The 8,008-nt window shown below is 46.9% G+C and overlaps 1 protein-coding gene across 2 annotated transcripts in view; it reads right to left on the bottom strand.

The window, feature by feature from the left end:
- The window catches only part of SLC35F1 (solute carrier family 35 member F1), a 425,182-nt gene extending 417,801 nt beyond the window's left edge, over window positions 1-7,381 (bottom strand). For both annotated transcript variants that reach the window (XM_070376367.1, XM_070376368.1), the window contains exon 1: window positions 6,734-7,381. The gene's annotated coding sequence lies outside the window, so the exon portion shown is untranslated. The remainder of the gene's footprint in view (window positions 1-6,733) is intronic.
- Window positions 7,382-8,008: the final 627 nt, after the last annotated feature.

The following is an 8,008-nucleotide window of genomic DNA, read 5'->3' on the forward strand; positions in this document are numbered from 1 at the left end:
GACGACAGAGGATGAGATGGCTGGATGGCATCACCGATTCGATGGACGTGGGTTTGAGTGAACTCCGGGAGTTGGGAGGCCTGGCACGCTGCGATTCATGGGGTCGCAAAGAGTCGGACATGACTGAGAGACTGAACTAACGAACTAACTAATATCCAGAATATATAAAGAAGTCCTACAACTCAACAGCAACAACAAAATCCAATTTAAAAATGAGCAAAGTACTTGAATAGACATTATGACAAACACAGACAGTGTGCTAAAAAGCAAAAATATCACTTGGCTGACAAAGGTCCATATAGTCCAGTAGTCATGTGTGGATGTGAGAGCTGAAGAAGGCAGAGCGTCGAAGAATTGATGCTTTTGAATTGTGATGCTGGAGAAGACCCTTGAGAGTCCCTTGGAAAGCAAGGAGCTCAAACTAGTCAATCTTAAAAGAAATCAGCCCCAATACTCTTTGGAAGGATTGATGCCGAAGGTGAAGATCTAATATTTTGTCCACCTGATGCGAACGGCTGACTCATTGGAGAAGACCTTGATGCTGAGTAAGACTGAAGGCAGACACAGAAGAGGGTGATGAAGAATGAGATGCTTGGATGGCATCATCGATTCAATGGACATGAACTTGGGCAAACTGTAGGACATAGTGAGGGACAGGGAAGCCTGGTGCGGGGCAGTCCATGGGGTCACAAAGAGTCGGACATGACTTGGCAACTGAACAACAACCTCAACAGATATTTCTTCAAAGATACACAAATAGCCAACAAGTTCATGAAAAGAAGCTCAACATCAGTGATTATTACGGAAAATCAAAACACAGTGAGGTATCACTTCACACCCATTAGGATGGCCACTATCAAAAACAAACACACACACAGTGTTGGCAGGATGTGCAGACACTGGAAAATGCAAAATGGTATGGAGGTTTCTCAAAATGTTAAAAAAATAAAAACAGAAATTTAGCAATTCAACTCCTGGGTATATAGCCTAAGTTCTTGAAAAAAGGATTTTGAGGAGACATTTGCACATTCATTTTCACAGCAGCTTTATTCACAACAGCCAAGAATAGAAGCAACCTAAATGTCCCTCAACAAGTGAATTTAAAAAGTGTGATATAGACAAATATAGAGATAGATACATAGACATTATTGAGCCTTAGGAAATCCTGCCTCTTGTGATAATGTGGATGAACCTTAAGACCATTATGCTAAATAAAATAAGCCAGTCACAAAATACAAACACTGCATGATTCCATTTATATGAGGTATCTATCAATAAAACAACCAAACTCTTAGAAACAGAAAGTAGAATGGCGGTTGCCAGGGTCAGTGGGGAAGGGAAAAGAGGAGCTATTGTTTAACAGATGCAGATTTTCAGTTTTGCAAGGAGAAAAAGTTCTAGAGATCAGCTGCATAATAATACCCATCAGCTAGGACTGCTGTACTGTACACTTAAAAGTGGTTAAGATGGTCAATTTTATGTCAAGTGGTTTTGGCCCTTGACATAAATGAGTGTGTACTTATAGATGCTTAAGCCATAGTCAAGAAATACACCAAATAGTATGGGGTATTTTTCCAGGTGTTTATTGGAGTTTGACTTCCTAAGTATACATTTTTAGAAACATAATCAAGAATTAATGTGCTTGAACAAGGTACAGTGAATGCTCACTGGCCTGAACTCGAATGAGAAAGCTAAACTAAAACTTGGTGGTAGTACTTCTGCATGCTGCATGCTGCTTTTATGAGAAATGGCAATTAAATAAGCCATTAATTAAATAAAGCCACAATTAAGCCAAATAAGCTTTTGCATTAAGTAACTTAGAACTATATGGGCAGTCGAGTCAATTTGCTATATCATCTACATCTATAGCAGTGTACAGTAAAAACGGACATCTCTTATTATATTCCTGTGACACTGAAAGATCTTGAGTAAAAGGTCACAGAAAAATTACATGAAGATAGGTCCATTTCCTTCCACATTACTTCCTTGGAAATGCACCGTCTTCATCCAGGGTAAACCAAAATTCCTCTAATATGAACATTCATTTTTCCAAGCTCTGTGCAAAAAAAAAAAATACACTGATCCTTTATTTTTATAATATTGTCCTTTAGTTAAAAATAAATGTGTCCTTCAGACATCTTGTGTTTACTACTGATCTCAGAAATGTCTGTTTTTAATCACACCATCCTGTTCCACTTGGAATACTTTGTATCAATTATCCTCATTACTGGTTGGTCTTCCCCTTTCATTCTGCAGCTTGAGGAGGAACCTCTCTATCAATTTTTTAACAAAAACCATTTGATAAATAAGGATCACCTAAGAGATAATAGATGTCTTCATCAACTGTACTTAACAGGACAAGCATAACCCTGTTCTTGGCAGGCACTCCGTTGGTTCACCATGTTCTCTCCACTTTATTTAATAACCCGGAAAAGCTATATATACATACTGTTCCATCACATACGGTAACTCCCCACGTGGATGTCAATTCTATGTAGGCTTGCTAGCAACTCTTGCACGTATCCTTTAATGCTCTTCATAATTCAGAAAAGTTTCACATATTTGAAAATTAATGAAATATATCAAAATGTAACTTAGAAACCAGTTAAGTTAGTTTTAAATCAGATGAATGGATAGCCCAGAGTCACACTCATGATTCCATTCTAATGATTAAACATCCCCACCACAAGACTCAAAAAGGCAGGAACCCCCTTGAGACAACCCAATTCATCTCTTATTGGAGAGAAAATGGGTCAAAACTGGAAAGTCATGGTGATTATTATTAAGATCTGAAAATAATATTCAAGTGGGGAAAGATAAAACCACACACATGCAAAACATAAAACAAGCCATCACTCATTTTTCACAAACATTTTATTAAGAAATAATTTTAGAGGAGAAAATCTTCAGATACTACATAGGTCAGTATCTACTCTTATGTTTCTAAGAAATCTACTAGTATCAACAGTTTCTGTGTGAGGGTCATCAATTGTTGCCCTTCAAGTACTTTCTTTTTTGTCATACCTTGCTTGCCTGTAGCAGGGTAATAAATGTTATTCCACAGTCAGGAAACAAGTGAAGAGGAGTTTGCCATAATTTTTTTCTTCTTTGAACCAAGATATTATTCTAAGTCTTTGGGAATTAAAGAAGTAACAATTATATCAGCATCTAAATCATTTGGTATTTTTTGCACTGACAGAAGCAATTTTTATTAGGACAGAGGAGAAGCACGTGACATATCCCATTAATTGGTTTAAAAAAATTATCTAGCACCTCCTCTTTCACCAAAATCATGGATACTATTATATTCTACTCTAATGTTTCACAGGGAGTAGTCAACCAGTGGGGGCTTCCCTGGTGGCTCAGATGGTAAAGAATCCGCCTGCAATGGGGGATACCTGGGTTTGATCCCTGGCTTGGGAAATCCCCTGGAGGAGGGTATGGCAACCCACCCCAGTATTCTTGCCTGGAGAATTCCATGGACAGAGGAGCCTGGCGGGCTACAGTCCATTGGGTCACAAAGAGTCAGACATGACTCAGCAATTAAGCACAACACAGCACAGCAGTCAATCAGTAAAGCCACCCATTTGTCATATATGAAAGGTAACAATCCAACTCTACGAGCCTTTAATGAAAGGGGAAAAGGATTTGGAGCTACACTGTGAAGATAAAATGGTGCAGGACAATGCAAGGCAGATTGCATTAAGGTAACACTGCATTTTCCTTCTAAGATTCTTGAGAGCAAATACCTTTAATTATTAATTGGTACTTCTCTCTTTACCTGTCCCTAGGTAGACAGGATATAGGTAACATATGTGTTTGCATTTCCTCCTCTGGGTTAGCAGGTAGCTATTATTACAGGCTGTGACCAGTGGCAGCCAGTTCACCAGGCTTGCGATGCTCACACTTTGACCTTCCTCATCCTAGAACATCATCCTCAGTCTCTCGGCACCACCTCTCTGGCCCAATGGGATGCTCAGAGAGAGTAACGGGGTGCAATGCCCCTCTCAGTCACTGAAGACACTCAACTGGCCAGCTCACAGCAATAGAACGCTGCCAGCAGTACATCTCCATGCCAGAAGTTAGAGGGATATTTTTCATATTGGCTCCAAGCTTCCAGATTTGCAACCTCACTTTCTGCTAGCAGCTAAGCTGCTGCAGGCCAGGGTTAGATGAAAGGAAACAAAGTCCAGAAGACAATTAGTTGATAGGGCAAGACAAGTGAAGGAAATACAAATATTAAGGGAAGAAGAAGAGGAAAAGAAGAAGAAAAAGGAGGGGAAAGTGATCTTTAGCTTATAGAAAAATGAAAGGATACTTGTGATATGGCACCCCATGGGCCAGCCTTAAAGCCATTACTGGATTAGTCCAACACACCTCGAGGATTCAAACTAGAGGGGAGCCATACTGAAGTGCTGGCACAGAATCTCAAAAATTCCACTCCCCACTCCATGCTCTTTTATTTAGAGCTCAACCATTCAGCAGTTACAACTAGTGCTGTCTCCTGTTGCCATAACCATGGAGCAAAAGTCAGGCCCATCAGCATGCTAATGAAATTAATCCACCAAGATTTTTATACCTATACTGATTTTTTTTTTTTCAGTCTCCTTACCAAAGGCACTCCTTCTCAAAAGAAACATTTTCTTATCCTTTAAGGATAAGGAAAGACCATTATTTAATGCCAAATAGTACACGGAAAATGTTGCAAAACTTTGAAAGACAACCAAATGTTTCAGTTGAAGTCTAGAGGCTATAATCCTAGGGTTCCATTCACAGATGTACGAGCCACGGAATGTCATGGACTCAACCTTTCAGTCTAAGTTCCTCCTCTATAAAACTCATGTCATAGATCACTGAAAGCTAATAAAACACATTTCCCCCACAATGTCCCATGACTTCAATTCACTTGCTTACGATGTTCCCACCACCCTCCCTTAGATAACAGAATTCTGCTGAACAACGAATTCATGTAAAGCTTTATACTTTCCCAAGTCTTTTCTTCTGTATTACCCCATCTATTGCTCAAAACTATGATAAGAGAGGTAAGACAAGTATGAAACACATTTTATAAGTGACGAAACCAGGGACCAAGATAAACAGCTCTGCCCCAAGCCACATGGCAAGTCAGCGGCAGAGGAATGATGACACACCAGGTCCCCTCAGGTCCTGCCTCAGTGATCTTGCTATTCTGGACTCTAAGATTCATGAAATACCATGAAATAACCTGCACAGAATCAATAATAACTTATAATCAAGCAAAGATAAATGAACTGTAGCACCAAGTTTTTTCCCCAGTTTGATGAGGGAAATTAATAATTAACATATTCTGCATAAAATTTTAAACATCCAATGCCAAGGCATTTATGATTCAAAAAAAAATCACAGATATTCATAAAGACTAGGAAGCCCGCCTAATATGTACTGAGCCAGCATCTTCTTGATTTATTCTGCTCATTATCTTTTAAATGCAGTATTTTGGAAGGTGTTATCCTAAGCTACCAATCAGAGGAAAGTAAAGACTTGAGTTTCTATCACCATCTCTTGTCTCATTTCAGAGTGAATTTCTTCTCCTTTGATAATAAATGGAAACACACAGAAGTGCCCACAAGCTAATCCCTAAGTCTTCACAAGGGATTCTTGAATGGTTTGGGATTTCATATAACTAAATTACACGATACTCGGAAAATACGGAGCTTTTTAGGTTTCTATTTCTGTACATATTTTGTGTTCCCCCCTAGCGCTTCCAGCCCCAAAGGACTCCAGGTGAATCCCTTGTGGGACTCTCAGCTACCCACAATAGCGCCCTACAAAAACCTGTATGAACAGAGCAACCTTCTGAGTTATTCCCAACAGATGCATGGGAAGGCACACAGGTACCCAAATAAAAAACATATAAAATCAGTCCTCTATTTGAATTTTAAGGGTCAGTTCTTCAATCGTGTCAAGTTACTTTAATAGAAAAACTCCCTTTCGCATCACAGCCGACTCAGGGGCGCCAGAGGGGCCCCATTTCACATCAACCCGGGTTCTCATCCTGAACGCCTCATCCTTGCTCCATCCACTGCGCAGATTCCAGCACTGGAGCCGGCCGCCAGCGTTCGCTTCCTCTGGGTTTGCAACACTCGGAGCCTCCTTCCTCACCCCTTTCCCGCAACATTTGTGCACTTTGCCTGGGTCTGACCCAGGCCTCTAATCTCCCCTTCCCCGCTCCGGGCCAGGAAGAGTCGGAGCAGCAACTGGAGCACTCGGCGGCAGAACTGGGTCCCCTCGACCGCCCACGGGGGCTGCTGCCGCCGTGACCCCATCTCCCAGCGAGGGGGTGCGAGACCTCCCGGCGGACGCGAGGCCGGCGACTTCCACGCCATCCCCGCAGCCCCGCGCCTTCCCGGCCACCCCCGGCTCCTCTCTCTGCCCCGGAGCGCAAAGCTGGGGCCCGGGTGGCAAAGAGAATTGAGGCGACACGCGTGTGCGAGGGTGTGAGCGCGGACAACCGCAACCCGGCAGGCACAACCCCGCCTCTCCCCGAACTCCCGCCTCGGACCAGCCGGCGCCCGGGCGCTCCGCGGCTCCCCGCTCCGGGACAAAGCTGCCGCGCGGCCTCGCTGCCAGCGCGGGGCGCGTCGTCGTCCGCCCTCCCCCGTCTCCCCGCCGCGACTCCATCCGTCCCAAAGGGCCTCGGGGCCGCCCGGGAGACGGAGGGGGTCCCCTGCCCGGCGCCCCCGCCGCCGCTCACCTGTTCAGCACTTTGCGGATCCTCTGGCGCACGCCGGCCCGGGAGGAGGCGGACAGGCTTCCGCCGCCGCTGCCCTCGGCCGGCAGGTTCTCGATGGTGGTCACCACATGGTTCGGCGGGGCCGGCGGCGGCGGCTGGTGCGGCTGCGGCTCTGGGGGATCATCGCGGCGGAGGCGGCGGCGCGGCGGCGATCAGAACGCGGCCGGGCGCATCGCGCGCCGGCTCCGGGCCCGGGAACGCGCGGAGGACCCGGCCGGGCGACCGCGGCCCGGGGAGGCGGTGCTGCCGGCCAACCAGCGAGGCGGGGGACGCCCCCGCGGCTACGGCCGCCGCCGCCGCCGCCGCCCAGCCCGCGGCTCACTCCTCTCCAGTCCTAGGGCGCGCACCCTCGCTCTGCCGCCGCCGCCGCCTCCCGCCCCGGCGCTTCCCCAGCTGCGTCCCCCAAGTCGCGGCACGCCCCGCGAAGTGGCCGTGGAGGGTGTCGCGCGGGGGCGCCGAGCGGCCGGTCAGCTCAGGAAATCCCCGCGGAGAGAGAGGATGGGGCTCCGGCCTCGCCTTTTCTCCCGGTGCCCAGGTCGGCTCGGGGCGAGCGGCGACAGTGGTGCTGGCGCCGCCTCAGCCAGTTCCCCGGCTCGCTCGGAAAGCTGCCGTCTGTGTCTCTCGGAGTGAGAGACTGAGAGTGAACCGGGAGAGCCGGGCGGGGGCGCAGCGGAGGCGGGGAAGAGGGGCCGGGCGGGGCACGCGCGCTCTGTTCTCGCCAGAGGGCGCTCCCGAGGTGCCTGGATGCCCCTGTGCTCCCGGTCCCCGTGCACCCGAGGCACCACCCGAGGCGCCGATTGTTGGGTTTTTTTTTTTTTTATTTATTATTTCGTTTGGGCTGGGAAGGGGAGGAGGAGCAGGGAGGGTGGGGAGCGGGTTCCCGGCCTGTGAGGTTAAGAATATATCCTCCTCTTTAGTTGGCGGGGAATCCCCGCTCCTGCCGAGAAGCCCCAGAAACTAGCACCACCTTCCCGGGACAGCGACAGGATGCTGAGAAGCATGCCGCCCAGATTACAAACCCAAACTCGAGTGGATATCCTAAACAATACACCTACAGTCACCATAATGGGCCTGGAGGAGAAACAACGTCTTACGATCATTCTGGGAACTGGAAAAAAGCCTAGCGGACCAACTCAGCGTCTCGGTTTCATAGCGCCGTGAGAGAAATGTAGGCGGATTTGAGTTCCCTTCGTGCCTCTGAAACTTATTAGCAGAGACTCCCTAAGCCATTTACTT

Source organism: Bos mutus, chromosome 9, assembly GCF_027580195.1.
Source record: "Bos mutus isolate GX-2022 chromosome 9, NWIPB_WYAK_1.1, whole genome shotgun sequence".
In the NCBI taxonomy this organism is placed as follows: Eukaryota; Metazoa; Chordata; class Mammalia; order Artiodactyla; family Bovidae; genus Bos; species Bos mutus.